The sequence below is a fragment of the Mirounga angustirostris genome, unplaced genomic scaffold (genome assembly GCF_029215605.1).
Source record: "Mirounga angustirostris isolate CCGP_5_RB_7025 unplaced genomic scaffold, mMirAng1.0.hap1 SCAF_10, whole genome shotgun sequence".
NCBI classification, from domain to species: Eukaryota; Metazoa; Chordata; class Mammalia; order Carnivora; family Phocidae; genus Mirounga; species Mirounga angustirostris.
In genome coordinates this window covers 116,993,496-117,015,580 of record NW_026991718.1, presented here as the reverse complement: position 1 = coordinate 117,015,580, position 22,085 = coordinate 116,993,496, and the positions used below count along the sequence as shown (strand labels likewise).

Here is a 22,085-nt window from a genome sequence, read left to right as displayed (position 1 = left end):
CAAACAGCCCAACGTCTCCAAGCAGCTCAGGTTACTACTGGTGCAGCTCTGGGCATGTCATTAACCTCTCTAAACCTTCGTTTCTTCATCTACAAACGGCAAACGGAAATTATAACCCTTTTCCCTGTGAACTTCAAAGGATGCCTGTGTGTGTGTATATGTTTACCATTTTTTTCTCCAGCTTCACTAAGATATAATTGACATATAACATTGTGTACAATGTGATTAGTTGATTCATATATATATATTGCAAAATGATTACCACATTAAGTTAGTTAACACCTCCATCACCTCGCAAAATTACCTTTTTTTTTGGTGGTGAGAACATTTAAGATCTACTCTCTTAGCAACTTTCAAGTATACAATACAGTATTGCTAACTAAAGTCACTCTGCTATACATTGGATTCCTAGAACTTATTCATAACTGGAAGCTTGTACCAAAAGGTTGCAAACTTTAGTGAAAGAATGCTAAATGAAGGGCGCCTGAGTGGCTCCATCCGTCAAGCCTCTGCCTTCAGCTCAGGTCATGATCCCAGAGTCCTGGGATCGAGTCCCGTATCAGACTCCCTGCTCAGCAAGGAATCTGCTTCTCCCTTGCCCTCAGCCCCCACCCTCCACCCCCACCCCACACTCACGCATGCTCTGTCTCTCAAATAAATAAAGTCTTAAAAAGGGGGGGGGCACCTGGGTGGCTCAGTCGTTAAGCGTCTGCCTTCGGCTCAGGTCATGGTCCCAGGGTCCTGGGATCGAGCCCCGCATCGGGCTCCCTGCTCCACGGGAGGCCTGCTTCTCCCTCTCCCTCTCCCCCTGCTTGTGTTCCCTCTCTCACTGTCTCTCTCTCTCTGTCAAATAAATAAATAAAATATTAAAAAAAAAAAAACCAACGCTAAACGACAACAGTACTAAACAAAAATAAAAGATTATTACTATAAGGTAATCCACATGATTCTGTCTTCCTCAACAGAAGACATCTGTGTTAGGTTCAACGAGCTTTTCTTTATATGTTATAATAACTACACACACTAATAGTGTGCTAGGTGTGACATGGTTTATTATGACCAACAGAAGAGAATGCCCCATTTGCTGCCAACCTGCTAAGTTGTTTGGTGGTGATAAGAGACAAATTTCTACTATACACATTACACATCTCACCTTGTGACTTATAACCCACACTGCTACTGAACTGCACTATCCCAGTGTGCAAAGTCATTTCCCTCTATATTCACATACCCTGCTGGTTCCACATACCAGGTGTGCCAGTAAGTCTAAGCATATGACACTGCTTAGAAAACTCACATTAGACAATTTGGTTTGTAGGTTACCACCTGCTATTTTTCACTCTGTTCCTAGCCTCCGTGAGATAGATTATCATTTGATATGATAACACTCTACTTTTATAAACACAAAAATTATAAAAATCTATTGTCATTACTGGCACTTAGAAAAAGAGGAGAAAAAGAAGAAAATCAATATGCTAGGTACCATGGACCACAAGCAAAAGGACGTGGTGGTTTTCATGTGAGAAAGAAAGGAAAGGTAGCTTGATCCCTAAAGGAGGGCAGGCTTCAAACCAGAAATCTGTAGCTCCCCAGCAGGTAAGGAACTTCAGCCCCCTGGGAGCACTAATTCTTTCAGGCACATAAAACGAGGCCTGCTGCGATTCTCGTGAGGTTGCTGCAGCAGTCAAATCAAAGCACGGGCTCCATAGTTCTCCACAGAAAGGAGATTTCTGGATTGTTTATGTCTGAGGGCAGAGAGAAAAGGCAGTGGACCACAATTAAAAGGAAAAAGCTAAATACCGCCATAGTTAAGAAATGCAAACCTGAAAGAATACTGGCAGTGTCATCTTTGGAATACATCTTCCAATCTACTTTTTTAAAACAAACATCTCAAAGGTAGGGGAAGAGTTTCACTTTGACCTCTAATAATTTCCCCTGAAATAGCACTTCCCTCCTGCAGAACTTAAAGCACTTCTCTTAATCTTCACCACATCTCTGGGCAAGAGAAGTAGGTTAACAGTTCTATTTTCTAAGCAGGGAGAGGGGATGCCTGAGATCCTTTAATAAACTCTTGCAAAGACAACCTGGTCTCTTCTCAAAGCTGAACCTGGTCAACTCAAAGTTGAACCTGAAGTTTGCATCCTTTTGGTACATGATTCCAGGACCCTAACTAAGACAGGCCCAAGGGACTTTCAGTCAAGAACATATACCCATAAATATAAGTCATGTAAGACCCTGGCCAAATTAAAATATTTGGTAAACCATTCATTAAACAAATAATGTATTAAAGAACTGCAGAGCTTAAAGGATCTTCAAGTAATAAGGTGGCCCAGTGGCAGTCCCAGGCTTCCATTTGGGTCATGTCTAAATGGGGAAATGGAGACAGAAAGGGCCAGGATGGATTCTTGAGACAAGAATAGCTCTGTTAATCATAAGGAATAGTCTAAGCAGAACATCCCTAAGGGCAAATTCCAGGTTCACTAACTGTTTCTACAACTCCCTTCTCCGTCAGACATTCAGCTTGAGCTCCCCTCATGACAACTCTCCAGCAGAGCAGAGCAGAACCCATTAGGGTGCTCTGCCATGATTCCTTCACCAACATTATCAGCTCCCACCTCTAACAGATAGGTAAGCTGTTCAAAGGCCCAGAGATATTTTATTTTAGCCATTTTTTTCTCCCAAGGCAAAATTTTAAAAACTTTTATTCTTCCCAAAAAGGGCTGTCTCTTTTTCAGACACTAACACTCCAAAAAGAGAAGTTTCTACGCATTTCTGAAATTTGACCACTCTGAAGAATAAAGGCTGGGATTCATTTCTTTAACAAATATTTATTAAATGCCAACTATGTATAAGGCCTGTGCTGGCAACTGGGGACATAAATGTAAGACAAATGCTGCTTTGCTATCAAGGGGCTTAACAGTCTAGGACATAGCTGCCCAATTAAAATGAAATGCAAACCATAGATGTAATTTTAAATTTTTTAGGGGCCACATTTTAAAAAGTGAAAAGAAGCAGGTGAAATTAATTTTAATATTTTTAATCCCATATATTTAAAATATTATCATTTTAACATGTAATCAGTATTTTAAAAATTACTAATGTGATATTTTACTTTTTTTTCATACTAAGTAAGTCTCTGGAGTTTGGCATATTACTTTACATTCACAGTGTGTCTCGACCCAGACCCAGCCCCATTTCATGTGCCCAACTGCCATACACAGCTCGCGGCTACCATACTGGCTACCACAGGTCTCCACAGGTCTAGAGGACTTTCATCCAAGGGCTTTCTGTCCCCTGATAAAGCCAAAATGGAACCGTCTTTCCAGCAACACTACATAAAATATGGACTCATAGAAAGCTGAAGTCCTATTTGTGAAAGGTCCCCACAAAAAAATGATAAAGCTAACAGTACCCTGACCTGGAAATAAACCTCTACATTATATTTACCAATATTCGCTACTGAGAGAGTGATCAGTTACACAAAACAAAGCAAGAATACACAAGTGGGGAAGAATCTCAGAGCTGTCAAACCGATTCCACTACAGAAGAGCCAAAGGGCTCTGGATTCAGGAAGGGAATGTAACACTCCAGCCTGTCAGAGAGGTCAACAGCTCAGGCATGAGCTCTCCTTGTGTCTTACAAAACCAGTCCCAAGAAGATTAAGCCATTCTTACCAGTCACCTTTGGAGATTAATTTGTTTTGGTATCTGAAAGGTGTTTGGAATCCCTCAAGATGAAGGAATGACAAAAGAAACTGTTCCTCATAAAGTCATTTCTTTGTTTCTGCTGCCCACAAGACTAGAGAAAAAATGATTAACTCTTAACTTCTGATGTACCAGAACATCAGCCTTTAACAATTTAAAAAATCTCCTACATTCCCTGCCTTACTCCCAATAGGTGGTGAGCGGTATAAATGCTCACTAAGCATTTGCCACCATCCAACCACACAGCTGGTTGCCTTTCTAGGTTACATAAAGGATTTCCACTTGTTCAAAGCTTATGGTAAGCTTCAAGATTATATACATGAGAAGCTTTCACTTTCCAAAGATCTTGAAGCCTAGTATGTGTGTGTATGTGTGATGGATGATATTTATATCCATCCCCCTGGAAACAGAAATCAAGACATCTCCATGAAAGCTTGGAAAGAGTTAAAAAATTAAATAAGTAATCTGCCTAGGATACTCCCTGCGTACCCAGACAATATCCAACCTAAGTTGCAGGTTTCCTTTTTCCCTCTCTCCCTATTTTTTTTTTCTTAATTAAAAAGCAGTGAGAAGCTGTAGCTATAATGAGGAGCTGTGGGAAAATGCAGTTATATTGGGCTCAAAGTAATGTACCATAGGAAGAGGCTACATCACCAGAACGAATCCTAAATTAAAATTCCACTATGAAACCAACTCCATTTCCTCTGAGCATACAATCTATATTATCGCATTTATGGTCTTGTCTCGACCTCAATTAGACTTGGGGGTGGGGGTGGGAGAAAGGGCCTTCTATAATAAGCAATAATGGCATCATTATGATAAATTATGAAAACACCCAGCACAATTATTAATGTGAAGAGCACGTCTATACCAGGATATAACAGTGGAGATGTGTATGGGAGGGGGGGGGTGTCTAAGTAAGTTCAATATTCCAAGTTACCTGGGTTAGGAGGAGGTGATTTTCATAAAATGTACTTTCATGTTAATGGAAGAAAAAATATGTTCAATTCTATTAAAAAATGGAAAAAGTCAAAGAAAATCTTCTATAACATCATAATAAGCCAGGAATTTTTCACCTAGCACCAGGAAGCTTCAGAACTTCAGAAAAGGGCCTTTCAACTAGGGTCATGAAGTACTATTTCCTAAATATCAAACAATGGGAAAGACTCAGAAATTCGAGCTCAAAGGGTAATCTAGTTTATCCCTCTCTTTATAGAAATAAGGAAATCTGAGCCCAGTGGCTTTAAGCAATTTGTCTGCGATGGGCAATAATACAAAGCTTCTAAGTCCCAATATAGTGCTTTTCCTACTCTGCAATACTAACTAGCTAACCTATTTGCAATTGGTGATACCCTATATGGAGAATGAGTTTAGAAGTCAAACTTTCTTAAATTCAAATCCTAGTCCCTCTACTTAGTTAGCAGTCCTGGAAAATAACTTACCCCCTCTAAGCTTGAGTTTTCTCAATCTATAAGCTAGAAACAATAACCACTTTCATATATTTATGTATATATGTATATATTAAGCACACAAACACCAATGTTTCTTTTTAAAAAATTTTTTTATTTTATTATGTTATGTTAATCACTATACATTACATCATTAGTTTTTGATGTAGTGTTCCATGATTCATTGTAAGGCCAATGTTTCTAAAGTGCCCAGCAGAGTTTGGCTCATAGAAGATAATACAAGTAGCTTCCCACCTCTCTTGGACACATTTGATTCAAAAATCAAAGAACCTCAAGGTTGGAAAGGGTGTTGACCACTAACAGATTTTAAAACGAAAATCTTTTTTTAATGTCAAAATATGACAGACCCTACCCCCTACTGTACCTTTTAATATCCAATGACTGAGAAAGAACACAGTGACAAATATATTACTATCTATTTGGCAATACTTTTCATTGCATTTGTGTTTTTAACTCCTACATTTGTGTTTTTAACTCCTGATATACAACAAGAGAGAGACAGGGAGAAAGAGAGAAGGATTAATTTTGAGAGACTGAGATTCATTCTACAGAAAATGCCTGTGTACATCTGTATGGATTCACAACCTCCTGCAGTAATTCTGAAACACTAGAGACATCCAGACTTTAGGAAGCCTTGAATCTAACCCAATCGTCTATCTGAGGTTTGAATCCCCTTTAAAACATCTTCACTGGGTATAGGCTGGGGCTTTCCTAACACTTCCAGTGACCAGAAACTTAACCCCTCCCTAAATTGTGCCCCTTCCATCCTTGGATCACTCAGAGAGTTTGTTAAATTGAGGAGAAACCTTACAACTTACAACTTTCTTCCTTGGTCCTTAATCTTTCTCTTTAAAGCAATATAAACATGATTAGTCCCACTCTCACATTTAAAAAAAAAATCTTTGGATTATTTCAGGACAGTAATCCTATTTCTTCCTCTATCATCGCCTTTTCTTTTTCAGAATAAATACTTTCAATATGGGGGGGTGCATACAACACAGGGGGAAAGGTAGGTATACACATGATTAAATTCCTTCCTGCCACTAGGTTTCATAATCTTAAAGCTTTCTGATACCTCTAAAGGTAATTAGACATATGGAATGTCACAAACCCAGGCTGTGGACGGATTGGTATAACCAATTTGAAATGCTCAGAAATCATCTGCTGTTAACCTCGCCTGATTACATTTTGTCAGAATAAAAGGGAGCTTTCAAACATGCATTTTTACCAGACGGTAGTGAGTGGCCTGATCCAGAAGTTACAGATGAGCTGTAGTAATGAGTTTTCCCTTGCCTTTGCTGGCTGCACATTCACTGGTGACATTTCACAACTAGGACTTCTGGCTCAATCAATATTTGCAGGCATGAAACCTGCCAAAGTTAACATCAGGGCTCCCTTGCAAATTTGCTTAAGGCACCAGAACTGAAAAAGTGCACAATCTCTAATGCTGCAGCTACCATCAGCCAAAGTTCATAATCCGGGATCAAAGCCATCAGAGACAGAAAATGCTACCTACCTCAACGCAAAAGATTGTTGTGATGACTAAACACCTTACAAAGGTGCCCTATGTAAACTATAAAGTGCTATATCAACAAGGGATTATCACACATATTTTAAGAAATATCTGAGAAATATTCCAGGTATTCATATACAATTACATATTATGTCTTTACAAGACTTAAAGCTTAAAAAAAAAAAATCAATGAATCATGGCAATTTACTACCTTTTTTTTCTGGAAGAAAAACCAAGTACCAGAAACGCAAAATCTCAAAGCAAAGTTATTGCAAATATAAAACAGAACTCTCATTTACTTAATTCCCAATTAAAAAAAAAAAAAACAACAGGTACTGAGAACACAATAATTACTGGAGAACATGGGTTTTAACTGCCCACAAGGAGGGGGGAAAAAAAAATCAATGTATCAAAAATTAAAATCACCAAGACTCTCACTTAAGATCCATAATCTGATTGGCTGACAAGTAACATGGATGTGATTTATGATTTAAATCACTAGTCAAAGAGATGAGGAAGGACACTATATCGTACTTAAAGGATCTATCCAACAAGAAGATCTAACAATTGTAAATATCTATGCCCCTAACATGGGAGCAGCCAATTATATAAGGCAATTAATAACAAAAGCAAAGAAACACATCGACAACAATACAATAATAGTGGGGGACTTTAACATCCCCCTCACTGAAATGGACAGATCGTCTAAGCAAAAGATCAACAAGGAAATAAAGACTTTAAATGACACACTGGACCAAATGGACTTCACAGACATATTCAGAACATTCCACCCCAAAGCAACGGAATACACATTCTTCTCTAGTGCCCATGGAACATTCTCCAGAATAGATCACATCCTAGGTCATAAATCAGGTCTCAACCGGTACCAAAAGATTGGGATCATTCCCTGCCTATTTTCAGACCACAATGCTTTGAAACTAGAACTCAATCACAAGAGGAAAGTCGGAAAGAACTCAAATACATGGAGGCTAAAGAGCATCCTACTGAAGAATGAATGGGTCAACCAGGAAATTAAAGAAGAATTAAAAAAATACATGGAAACCAATGAAAATGAAAACACAACTGTTCAAAATCTTTGGGATGCAGCAAAGGCAGTCCTAAGAGGAAAGTATATAGCAATACAAGCCTTTCTCAAGAAACAAGAAAGGTCTCAAGTACACAACCTAACCCTACACCTAAAGGAGCTGGAGAAAGAACAGCAAGTAAAGCCTAAACCCAGCAGGAGAAGAGAAATAATAAAGATCAGAGCAGAAATCAATGAAATAGAAACTAAAAGAACAGTAGAACAGATCAACGAAACTAGGAGCTGGTTCTTTGAAAGAATTAACAAGATTGATAAACCCCTGGCCAGACTTATCAAAAAGAGAAGAGAAATGACCCAAATCAACAAAATCATGAATGAAAGAGGAGAGATCACAACCAACACCAAAGAAATACAAACAATTATAAGAACATATTATGAGCAACTCTATGCCAGCAAATTAGATAACCTGGAAGAGATGGATGCATTCCTAGAGATGTATCAACTACCAAAACTGAACCAGGATGAAACAGAAAACCTGAACAGACCTATAACCACTAAGGAAATTGAAGCAGTCATCAAAAATCTCCCAAAAAACAAAAGCCCAGGGCCAGATGGCTTCCCAGGAGAATTCTACCAAACATTTAAAGAAGAATTAATACCTATTCTTCTGAAACTGTTCCAAAAAATAGAAACGGAAGGAAAACTTCCAAACTCATTTTATGAGGCCAGCATTACCTTGATCCCAAAACCAGACAAAGACCCCATCAAAAAGGAGAATTACAGACCAATATCCTTGATGAACATGGATGCAAAAATTCTCACCAAAATACTAGCCAATAGGATCCAACAGTACATTAAAAGGATTATTCACCATGACCAAGTGGGATTTATCCCTGGGCTGCAAGGTTGGTTCAACATCCGCAAATCAATCAATGTGATACAGTACATTAACAAAAGAAAGAACAAGAATCATATGATCCTCTCAATAGATGCAGAAAAAGCTTTTGACAAAGTACAGCATCCTTTCTTGATCAAAACTCTTCAGAGCATAGGGATAGAGGGTACATACCTCAATATCATAAAAGCCATCTATGAAAAACCTACAGCAAATATTATTCTCAATGGGGAAAAACTGAGAGCTTTCCCCCTAAGGTCAGGAACGCGGCAGGGATGTCCACTATCACCACTGCTATTCAACATAGTATTGGAAGTCCTAGCCACAGCAATCAGACAACAAAAAGAAATCAAAGGCATCCAAATTGGCAAAGAAGAAGTCAAACTCTCACTCTTTGCAGATGATATGATACTTTATGTGGAAAACCCAAAAGACTCCACCCCAAAACTCCTAGAACTCATACAGGAATTCAGTAAAGTGGCAGGATATAAAATCAATGCACAGAAGTCAGTGGCATTCCTATACACCAACAACAAGACAGAAGAAAGAGAAATTAAGGAGTCGATCCCATTTACAATTGCACCCAAAACCATAAGATACCTAGGAATAAATCTAACCAAAGAGACAAAGGATCTGTACTCAGAAAACTATAAAATACTCATGAAAGAAATTGAGGAAGACACAAAGAAATGGAAAAACGTTCCATGCTCATGGATTGGAAGAACAAATATTGTGAAGATGTCAATGCTACCTAGAGCAATCTACACATTCAATGCAATCCCCATCAAAATACCATCCACTTTTTTCAAAGAAATGGAACAAATCATCCTAAAATTTGTATGGAACCAGAAAAGACCCCGCATAGCCAGAGGAATATTGAAAAAGAAAAGCAAAGCCGGTGGCATCACCATTCCGGACTTCAAGCTCTATTACAAAGCTGTCATCATTAAGACAGCATGGTACTGGCACAAAAACAGACACATAGATCAATGGAACAGAATAGAGAGCCCAGAAATGGACCCTCAACTCTATGGTCAACTAATCTTCGACAAAGCAGGAAAGAATGTCCAATGGAACAAAGACAGTCTCTTCAACAAATGGTGTTGGGAAAATTGGATAGCCACATGCAGAAGAATGAAACTGGACCATTTCCTTACACCACACACAAAAATAGACTCCAAATGGTTGAAAGACCTCAATGTGAGACAGGAGTCCATCAAAATCCTAAAGGAGAACACAGGCAGCAACCTCTTTGACCTCAGCCGAAGCAACTTCTTCCTAGAAACATCGCCAAAGGCAAGGGAAGCAAGGGCAAAAATGAACTATTGGGACTTCATCAAGATAAAAAGCTTTTGCAAAGCAAAGGAAACAGTTAACAAAACCAAAAGACAACCGACAGAATGGGAGAAGATATTTGCAAATGACGTATCAGATAAAGGGCTAGTATCCAAAATCTATAAAGAACTCATCCAACTCAACACCCAAAGAACAAAGAATCCAATCAAGAAATGGGCAGAAGACATGAACAGACATTTTTCCAAAGAAGACATCCAAATGGCCAACAGACGCATGAAAAAGTGCTCAATATCGCTCGGCATCAGGGAAATCCAAATCAAAACCTCAATGAGATACCACCTCACACCAGTCAGAATGGCTAAAATTAACAAGACAGGAAACGACAGATGTTGGCGGGGATGCAGAGAAAGGGGAACCCTCCTACACTGTTGGTGGGAATGCAAACTGGTGCAGCCACTCTGGAAAACTGTATGGAGGTTCCTCAAAAAGTTGAAAATAGAGCTACCATATGATCCAGCAATTGCACTACTGGGTATTTACCCCAAAGATACAAAAGTAGGGATCCGAAGGGGTACGTGCACCCTGATGTTTATAGCAGCAATGTCCACAATAGCCAAACTGTGGAAAGAGCCAAGATGTCCATCGACAGATGAATGGATAAAGAAGATGTGGTATATATATACAATGGAATATTATGCAGCCATCAAAAGGAATGAGATCTTGCCATTTGCAACGACGTGGATGGAACTGGAGGGTATTATGTTGAGTGAAATAAGTCAAAAGAGAAAGACATATATCATATGATCTCACTGATATGAGGAATTCTTAATCGCAGGAAACAAACTGAGTATTGTTGGAGTGGGGGGTGGGGTGGAGGGATGGGGGGACTGGGCGATAGACACTGGGGAGAGTATGTGCTCTGATAAGCGCTGTGAATTGTGCAAGACTGTTGAATCTCAGATCTGTACCTCTGAAACAAATAATGCAATATATGTTAAGAAAAAAAAAAAGAAGAAGAAGAAGAAGGTAGCGGGAGGGGAAGAATGAAGCGGGGGAAATCGGAGGGGTAGACGAACCATGAGAGACGATGGACTCTGAAGGGCAGGCAGGGTTCTAGAGGGGAGGGGGGTGGGAGGACGGGTTAGCCTGGTGGTGGGTATTGAGGAGGGCACGTTCTGCATGGAGCACTGGGTGTTATGCACAAACAATGAATCATGGAACACTTCATTTAAAACTAATGTTGTAATGTATGGGGATTAACATAAGAATAAATAAATAAATAAATAAATAAATCACTAGTCATCAAGACTCTACTTAATCAATTTTTCCCACCAAAAAAATTCTTACTTCTTGTTAAAGCCTGAATATATATTCATCTCACCTCCAAAGGGTGTGTAGATTTCTTTTTTTAAAAGTACAAACTATACTTTAGCGTCCATGATTTACTTTGACATCTTCTCTGATTAATTCTGCAGCTGCATCAGAAAGCTGAATGTTGATTCAGTTTATTTATCAAGGCTAAGAGAGGCAGATACTTGTAAAATCATTGGAAGGTAAACTACCTCCATTTTAGCAGACTTACTATGAATGTTTTGTCAGTTACACCAGAACCATCATCCTTCATTCATTCACTTAAGAAGTGTTTACTAAGCTAATAGAACCTGAACATCACTCCATTAGGTGCTGGAGGGAATATTAGACATCAATCCAAACAACAATAACAACAGAACTGCACTGATCTAAAAGAAGTAGCATAGTACAATGCAAAGAGCAGCAAACCAATAATCAGAAAAAAATCTAGGTTCTTGTGAATCACTTAAGAGTCACATGACCTTAGATAAGTCATTTGACTTATCAGTGCAGCATTTATAAAAATGCTCTGCTCTTGCTCTATCTCACAGGATTGTCTTTGGTAAGATAACGGAGAGTAAGATTAAATAAGATAAAGATACAGCACTTTGAAAAGGTGCTAGAACCAAAGCTTAAATTTCTCTTAATGATTGCTAATGCAAAGTCCTATATATACAACTCTTTTAGAATTACTTAAAATCAGCTTTTGACAAGGAATGTTATCACAATTATGATCACAAAAGAAAAAACACTGAGCATCCCATAGGCATATAAAAAGGGACCCAATGTTACTAGAAATCAAAAAAATGCACATAAAAACCATAAGATATCAGATTGGCCAAAAATGAAAAAATTAAAATCTAGCAATGTGTTGGTGAAGATGTGGAGAAAGGGGAGCTGTTAAAACTTGCTGATAGGAGTGTAAATGAGTATAGGTCTAATTGGTGATACCTAATAACACTGAAAATGCATATATTCTGACTGCCCCAGCAATTCTACTCCCAGGTATATATACATTACAGAAATTCTCAGACATATGCACAAAGAGATACTTAAAGAATGTTCACTGGAACATATTTGTAATAAGAAAAAAGAAAAGAAAATTTCAATCATCACTGGTTACACACATAATAATAAAAAAATGGTGGGAATAATAATCACCAAATTCAAGATAGTGATTGCTTCTAAAAGGGTAAGAAACTGGATTAGGGAGGGACACACAATAAAATGGGATTAGGGGAGGGTATACAGGAGACTTCAACTGTATTTATAAAATTTTATTTCTTAAAGATCTGAAGTAAATTTGGCAAAATGGAACAGTTATGCACACACTTGGAGAAAAGGGGGACCACTAGAAGCTAGCAGGGAATCACGCAGAACAAGTCATGCCCCACTGGTTGCAGTTCCTTGATGTTGTTGCAGCTCACTGAGGTTAAGGGTTCACAACACCTTTATCTCAACACGATCTTTCACAAAGTTACTCAAGGAGGCCGAAAGAGAAATGTGGATGAATGGCAGCACAGATAGGTAGAACCATAATTAGTTGAACCAAAAAAGTATAAGCACTGTGGAGTCCTTGGTTTAAATTCAAAATAGCAAATATATAAAGTCCCCACCAGGGGAATTGTGACTTAAAAACAATTCAGTCAGAAAAGAGCTGATGGCTTCAGTAAATCTCCAGTTCAATGAATCAACAGGATGACCAACTTTAAATATTTTTAAAGCTAATTCATATTAAGGTCACACTATTAGAAGTATAACATCCAATTTGGCTACAGTCTTGCAGCACCGAATTAGCTACCACACTTGAAAAGGAGGCATTAAATCTAGATAATGCATGAGAAGGACAGTACAGGGTCTGGAAACCCAGCTATAGAAAAAACCAATAAGGGAATTAGAAAAGATTCAGGGAAGGACCCAGGAGTCACCCTGGGCTACTTAAACAATGCCCTGGAATGGGGTAAATACATACTGTGCTACCATGAATAGCAGATCACTTTCCTTTCCTCCTTCATTCTAGAGAAATCCTACTCAGCCTTAAGCTCCAGCTCTAAGGTCACCTTCTCTAAGAGTCTTCCAAAAACTCCAGTAAGACCTCTGAGCTTCCTCAGCAGTGTATCATATTATACCTCTACTGGCACGTAATGCATGCATTCCTAAATCTCCACCTCCTCTACTAATTCATGAACTGGGTCCTCACGAGCAGGAACCATGGATCTGACCCCTGCTGCTAACACCTCAGCACCCAACAGTGCCCAACATCAGAGCAGGCACTCAACCCACGTTGCTAAATCAGTGAGAGACAGGGGGAAGAGGACAGCTAAACCAATGAACCAGCTAAACCCAGGAATCATAACTTATTATTATTAGCAAATGTATATAAGGTATACACATTCTCAGAGGTCCTTGGGTCGTTAGCGTGACTACAGCCAGGCAGGATTTATTTGCACCTACGTATTTGATCATTTTATGCCATCCTGGGTTATATTTTATGTATCGCTTAGTTAATTCTCTAATGGTGGCACCAATATAAAGGATAAGAATAGTAAAACTCAGATTCAGACAACGAATATCAGTACAACCTTGTAACTTCCCGATGAACAAACCAAGACTCAAGGAAGTGACAGGACTCGAGCCTGAAGTCATAGACAGAACTAGGTCTGAAATCTCTCGCTTTTGCAGGAGCAATACACACAACCTTCGGATCCCTTTCTTAGTCACAACCCCAGAAACTATCATCTTAAAAGCATAATTTTCATCATCTCTCTCTGTTGCCATCGTCTCTCAACCAACATTAAAGTCTCTTCTGCTACTTTTCTGTCTATGGCTTTAACCAGGAAAGCTCTTTTCTGTCATTGCTCCTTGCCCATTGGTAATAGCTTAGTGCCATCTCTCTACATGGAGACTGCAGTAAGAACTTCCTCCCCCAGACCATTTGGGGAACCCACCCAGTCCACTCTGAATCTTTGAACATTAAATAACAAATTACTATGGCAATGCTATTCTAAATTATTGATAGTTTTAAACCAAAGCTCAGATACAATAAGTTCACTTTATTATTTCGGGTGACACAAAGGTTAGATACGCTATAAGTGCTCGTCCCAGAGGTTGGGGAGAGATGGAGTATTCATTCAGCAACCAGCAGCCCCACAGAGTGGTTTTGCATGTAATATGGCACACCTGTTACATGTAATTATGCTGACAGAGAAGATTCCAGCCAGTGGAATATTGCCTCTAGCAAAGGACAATTTCATTAAGACTAAAGTGGGGCAAGGTAATCTTTAATTACCTTTTCTATAAGTTGCCTCTGAGGTCATTGCCAAGACTTAAAACTTCATTCCTCTTTCAAACAGAAAGAGTGGTTGGGGAGAAAGGATGTATACTCTTAGGAACACAGATAGGAAAGAAAAGAGAAAAGTGAAGATGTTTTGAGAAAATGGGAAGGAGGGCAGATGAATAACCTGGGACTGAATTTGTGAGAACCAAATCATAAGTAAGAAATAAATAATTTTATTCATTTACATAATCAAGGTCTTTCACAGTTGCTCATTAATCCCTTAATGGTTCTGACACAGTTTTGATCCCAGGAGCCTAGGACATTAGCTATTACCATTACTTGTTTTAAAAGTTAAAACTTATCCACATAAGTCTGTTACACAATAGCTGACACATTTATTTCAAGGAAGACAGAACTCATATCAAACTTTACCTTGAGTATCCTGTTAAAAAGAATATTTTTCAATATTATGGGTAATACTTCAAAGTCTGAAAACATAGCATGATTATATAATATACTTTCTTTCTAGTGCCGAATTACCTCTTTCAGCTTGAACAAAGTATCTGGTGTTATGGCCTCACTACATGCCTGTTGATGAGCCCATCAAAAACAATGAAAAGAGATGCTTTCATGTCTACCTTTGTCTAAGATGCACTTTATTTTCCTCAACTCGAAGGTTTTACTATTTCTAGAAGCTTTAAAACCACTGAAGTTAGCAAAACACCTCCATTCCCAATAAAGACAAGTATGGAGAATGAGTTATTCTTAGAGTCAGAAATATTTCCTCCACCTGGAACAAAGAAAGAACACTGACCACCTGGCCACATGGAATATGACCAAAAGGAATTCTCTAGGAGCCTGGGTGAATGCCTCTTGCCCTACAAACTCCCCCTGCAAGCTCTATCCCCACCACCACAATTCTCTTGCAAGAAGGCTATAAAATTGACTTTAAAGTGATTTTAAACTAAGAACTGTTCACTTCAAGAACATTTTAGGACACTCAATTTCCTAGCAGTAGCACCTAGTAGACCAGATAAGGCAAAACGCATATTTTGCTGGGCAGGAAGGGACTCTACCAAGGATTAAGATAATCAAATAACTGTCTTATACAGAAATATAAATAAAGAATAAAATAATGTGAATCATCTCTCCCCTTTTTAAAGTTTTCTTTGAAGCTTGGCAGGCTTATAGTATATATATAAAAAAAAACAAAAAACCTTAAGAACTGGCTGCCTTGCAAGAAACAACAAATGTTGGAGAGGTTGTGGAGAAAGGGGAACCCTCTTACACTGTTGGTGGGAATGCAAGCTGGTACAGCCACTTCGGAAAACAGTGTGGATGTGCCTCAAAAAATTAAAAATAGAGCTACCCTATGATCCAGCAACTGCACTACTGGGTATTTACCCCAAAGACACAGATGTAGTGAAAAGAAGGGCTATATGCACCCCAATGTTCACAGCAGCAATGTCCGCAATAGCCAAACTGTGGAAAGAGCCGAGATGCCCTTCAACAGATGAATGGATAAAGAAGATGTGGTCCATGTATACAATGGAATATTACTCAGCCATCAGGAAGGATGAATACCCAACTTCTACATCAACATGGATGGAACTGGAGGAGATTATGCTAAGTGAAATAAGTCAAACACAGAAAGTCAATTATCATATGGTTTCACTTATTTGTGGAACATAAGGAATAGCATGGAGGACATGAGGAGAAGGAAAGGAAAAATGAAGGGGGGGAAATCGGAGGGAGAGATGAACCCGTGAGAGACTATGGACTCTGAGAAACAAACATGGTTTTGGGGGGGGGACTACTTAGCCCGGTGATGGGTATTAAGGAGGGCACGTACTGCATGGAGCACTGGGTGTTATACGAAAACAATGAATCATGGATCACCACATCAAAAACTAATGATGTATTGTATGGTGACTAACATAACATAATAAAATGAAATAAAAAAAAAAAGAATTGGCTGCCTTAGAAAAAGGTATCTGAAAACAGTGCAAAGGCAACTGGTTTTTTTGCACAATGCAAAGACATTACTACATGTTATGGTAGCTTTACTTTCGGAGAAAGGAAAGGAAAGTGAATTTTCATAAGCAAAGTTACCTCTGTGGATGAATCTCTAGTCAGTTACAACCAGCTCAGAGAGAGCCATCAAGGCAAACTACCCATTAGCTGTCAATTTAGAAGGACTCCAGAAAGTCGGTCCCAGAGCTCCACTGGTACCTTCGCAACAACCCCTTAATCTTATTTGTAACGCCTGTGTTAAAGCAGCCTGCCATCAATCCAACTCGTCTCAGACTGAAATTACTTAGAAACTTGGGAATCCCGGCACACATACCAAAAAACACAGACACTGGCTGAAAAACCCTGCACACAAGGGAATTTGGCCACCTCTTTTAAACAAAGCTGCATAAGTAAGCCAGGATGGGCCTCCACAGGCAAAGTCAGATATAAATCTCACAAAGGGCTTCTTAGGAGGCACTGAGGTCAGAGAATCTTAGGGTTTAAAGAAACCATAAAGAATTCCTCCACCGCTTCCTCACCAAGTGATCATCCAAGCTATGTAATAGTTACCATTAACTGTGTGCTTATTATGTTATCTTTTTACTCCTCTCACAGCCCTGCTAGGTAGGGAACACCCATTCCCTGTTTTTCCAAGTGAAGAAACCAAGGCTCGGGTGGCTTGCTTAGCAAATTGCCTAAAGGTCAAACAGCTAGAAAACAGAGGGGCTGGGATTGAAACACTCAGTTTCTGTGCTTACTACAGATCTGTTTCCCAAGGCTACTTAAACTTACATAAACTTTTAGCAGCTCTACTACTTTCTGTTTTAGAAACAAATGTGTGTCCCAGGCCTATACAAAACATAAAGCACATAGGAAACTGATGCTAAACTAGTCCCATTAAAAGGGGAGATTGGTGTGCGCCTGGGTGGCTCAGTCGTTAAGCTCTGCCTTTGGCTCAGGTCATGATCCCAGGGTCCTGGGATCGAGCCCCACATCGGGCTCCCTGCTCGGCGGGAAGCCTTCTTCTCTCTCTCCCACGCCCCCTGCTTGTGTTCCTGCTCTCGCTCTCTCTCTGTCAGATAAATAAATAAAATCCTTAAAAAAAAGGGGGGGGGGGTGGGAGATTGGTGCAGTGAGAAGAAAATGGACTTCAGTAATCAGACATCCAAGTCTGTTACTAGAGTGTGACCCTGGGTAAATCACCATCTCATCCCTGGAAAAAGCCCTCCTAGTGAGGAAGCATCTAACCCAGAAAAACTGCTTAATACATGTTAAATAAGAAAAAAAAAATCAAATGGAAATGGGTATGCCAGATACAACAACATGAAATAAAAACTAATCTTGTTGTTTGTATTATCTCTTACTTTTTGCCTCTAAGGCTGGGTGAAGAGAAAACAGCAATTATGGCCCACAGTAAACTTGCAGCAAATCTTGGGCAAATAAATGGATCAATCAATCTGTTTCTTTGGAGTCAGACAACTCCAGTTTAAAAAAAAAAAAAAAAAGCCCATCAACTCTCAGATTACTACAGTATTAGAATCGAGCTTTTATGAAGATCATCTATTGTTTTTTTTAAGGCAATGATCGGGTCACTGCCACTCACAAACATAGCTGAATCTACTTTCTCCATTGAGAAAGAAGAGGCAAAAAAGAGAAGGCAACTGTGGAGGCGCTAAGTCTCAACACAAAAAGATACCTGGAAGAGAACCAAATCTAGCCACTAATCACTGATTCACTGCTTCATTCATTTCCTTACTCCTTCTTCCTTATTACCCTTATTCTTTCCTTTCTTCAGTCAACAGACATTTATTGAGCATTTACTACATAGCATGCACTGATCTGGTCACCGTCCTTGAGGAATTCAAAGTCTAATGGGAAGAAAGCCACATAACCAAGTAATTTCAATACAGAACTGCTGGGAAAGGCAGTCCACGCATGCAGTATTTCCAACCCCACCTGGCTGCATAGGAATGGGGCTCAGGCCTGGAACACTTCCTTACCAAGAGGTAAGGAGTCCACACAGCTTGTGCCAGGCTTATCACCCTGTGTGACAATGTCTGTCTCTGTTTCATGCTCAGTGAGTATTCCTTTGCTCTGCTTAAGCATGTACATCAGTGTCCCTCAGGCACACCACTAGCTTTCAGGTCGGGGTCCTTCTGCTGCCGAGAGAGGGCTGCATGTAGGCCGCTGCCCTGCACCAGCTTCAGAGGAAGGGCGAGGGCCCCACTAGCCACAAGGAACTGACATATATCCCAGGAGCTGGTCTTGCTTTGTCTCTTCTCTGTGTGAGTAAAAAGCATCATTCCATCCAGTATTTGACCACGTGGTGTTTTCACTGGCAACTCCAATACCAAGATGCCATGGGTAGAAGCATTTGGAGTCCTCCCCCGGGACTGGTAACTGACGGGAGTGTTCTGCTTCCCTGGGTTTGATAACCAGTGCATGGTATTCTGCTGGACAAGAATGATACACATGGTAGACTCGAGGCAGGTACAAGACTGAGTGATGGTAGCATTCTGCTGCATTCTATTTCTTAAAGCATTTCTGTTTTTAAGCTCCCTTCATCCACCAGAGCCCTCAATTAGGGAAAAGATTCTGCCATCTACTTCCTCGTGTCCTTGGGCAAGTTACTAAACCTCTGTGACCTTCCTTTCCTCATCTATAAAATGGGAATAAGAATACTGACTTTCCCAGGGTTGCTTTTAGGATGAAATGCACTAACACCTATAAATCAAACAGCACAATACCTGGCTCTTAGTGGGCTGGTAGTTCCCAGCCCTTTGTTTTGTTCTTTTGGTGGGGTGGCACAGGGAGTAGAAAACACAAATTCTGTTTTACTTCATTAAAAGTATGACAATTTCTACAGGCTCCTCTATGAGTCGCTTTTCATTCACTTCAAATTAGGACCATACTATCCCTGTAAGTAACCCTCTTCTCCCACAAACACAATCTGTCAATTGAAGGCAAATCTGCCATTAATGCAGAGGCAATACTTCAAGGCCAGCTGCACACTGCCTCCTGATACTGTCCTTTTAGGCTTGGTGTCACGCTCCTGAAGAAAGCTCTACTCACTGTACTCAGCAATCGAAAAGGTCACATGATCAGAAGTGCCTCTGCCTCACACAAGGTGAACCATGGCCAAAATTGCTTTTTTAATTAAAGTAAGACTTCCTGAACCTCTTGCTGACAATCACAACTAGCACGTGGAGCCCAATATCAAACCACCAGTCTCCATCTTGCTCTAATGGTGACTTTAAGCACACAGAGGAGGTAGGGGGAAAATTACTAATTTAAACAAAATGTTTAATCTTCTAATTATGGGACAGGCTCCAAGAAGATGGAGAGTGATTTGCAATCTTCATTCTGGAACCCGCATGCAACCACTGGCGTAAGTCATGTCGGCCAGAAGGCAGACACCATCTCTTCTTCCCCCACTGAGTTTTCTGTGTCCTTGTAAGTTCTGTGGGAATGAAAGAAGAAATCTTGGGCAAAAAAAGAAGTAGAAGAATCACAATTTGTCTCCCCACGTTCATTATGCTGAATGAGGTATAAGGATCCCCAGTAAGAAGCCAGGGAGATAATATTCAGTGACTTTACACTGGCAGATTGAGCAGCCTGAGGGCCTTTGAAACTCAAAAGTCTTGTAAAAACTGCCCAGCTCAGGTGGTGCTTAAGCAATTCTTTTAATTTGCTGAAAAGTCCTGTCATTAGTGGTAAGAGATGCACTGAGAATCAGGGTGGTACCCACCAGTGGCACCTTTGGTCAGAGGGAAATCTGTTCCTCTGCAGATATGCTTGTACCAGTACTTATTTGTGTTATCTCTGCCCATTCAGATCTCTGTGCGAACTCAGGAGAAAAAGTCCCTGCCAACCAAGTCTGACAAGTCTGATGGCAGAACTCCCACTGGAGAATCAGCAGAGACAGCAAAGGCAGGCAATTATTCCCTTTCATTAAAGAGAGTTCTTTTTAAGTTTGGTTGGGTTTTGTTTTTTTTTTAATTCTGAAAACAAAAAGTAGCCATTCACAACTACTGCTCACTGCAGTCACCGACACAACTGGCAGAAACTGAAATTTCCCCCTAAGCCAACCAGAAAGAGCTGTGCCCCTGTAATTACCCACTGTAATGTAAAACCAGACGCAGAGAGGATGGCCACAGCAGATCTGGGCTAGACTGCAGTGATATTTAATCATCAGTCCAGACCATCTGCAACTGTTTTGCACAAGCACACAAAGTTTATGGATTCCAAAGCTTCCTACAAGTTACCAGGTGCTGAAGGTCAGCTGCACTGTCCTCGGGTCCACTGGAGCTGCTTTCTTCATTCTCTCCAGGCCAGGGTGCTCAACAAAAGGCACCAGGCCCATGTTTTCTGTGCCAAGCCTGGCACGAGGAGAGTGTTGCTTCTTGATTAAGCCAGAACATAGATTAAATGTTTCGAACTGGGAGATTCTGAAAACAACCTAGGTGGGAAAGCAATTATCCTAGGGAGAGCAGAGCTTCGGCTGTAGCCCCCTGCAGCACAAAGGTGAATTCTACCCACTTTGAACACCTAAGCTGGCCAGACTGCTCCCCTACAACCTATTCTACATTCTGCAGATGCAGTGCTCTTTTCAAACATAAACCAAACTCTGGCGCTCCACAGCTTCAAACCCCTAATGGCTTCCCACTGTGCTGACAACAAAATTTAAACATTTTAAGGTTACCTCCCCTCCCCACAGCTGACCTCCGTCCTTAATTGTCTCCTTCTCACTCGCCATGCTCTAGCCATTTGCCTCAAACATGACAAGCTTGTTCCCACCTTAGGGCTTTTGTACTGCATATTTCCTAGGCCTATGCTGCTATTCCCACAGCTCTTCATAGAGCTGGATCTTTCTCATCATTCAGTTCTCAATTCAAATGCTACCCCCTCAAAAAGGCCTTTTAGAACCTTCTGATGCTCTACCATCACTCTATTACATCAGCCCATTTTTCCCCCTTCATATCCCTATTTGAAATTATCTTGGTTTTGTGTATGTAGTATTTGTTTGCTTGTGTGGGAGTTCTTACTTATTTGTATTTGTTTTTCTTGTTTATTGTCTGCCTTGCCTCCCTGGATATAAGTTTCATAAAGACAAGGTACTGCAAATGTCTTGTGCATATCTAGTCTCAAGTGTCTAGTATAACAACTTGCATTTAGTAGGCATTTAATAAGTATCTGTTGAATAATTAAAGAAGGGAAGGTTCAATATGGATCACTAATCTAAATGAAATTTACTAACCCTCCAAAATCGAGACTGGCTCACAGGCTGTCAGCATGTTTCACAATGCCGTAGAAACACTGGTTAGTTCTTTGCCAACCCCTGGTGAATGATGAGGAACAATGGCAAAGACAAGACCAAGATGAACTTGTAGATTCTCAAAGTTGCAGAATTTGAAAATTTGCAAGCCTCTTGGATAGAATGTTGCCCAAACTGTCCTTTCACAGGAGGATCAGCTGAGCTAGCAACAGTGATTTCCAATGGCTGAGGCCAAGACCCAAAGGTTG

General features: G+C 40.0%; 1 protein-coding gene across 1 annotated transcript in view; it reads right to left on the bottom strand.

Annotated features, from left to right (window-relative positions):
- The window catches only part of CTNNBL1 (catenin beta like 1), a 162,482-nt gene that overhangs the window by 127,712 nt on the left and 12,685 nt on the right, over positions 1-22,085 (bottom strand). The window lies entirely within an intron of this gene.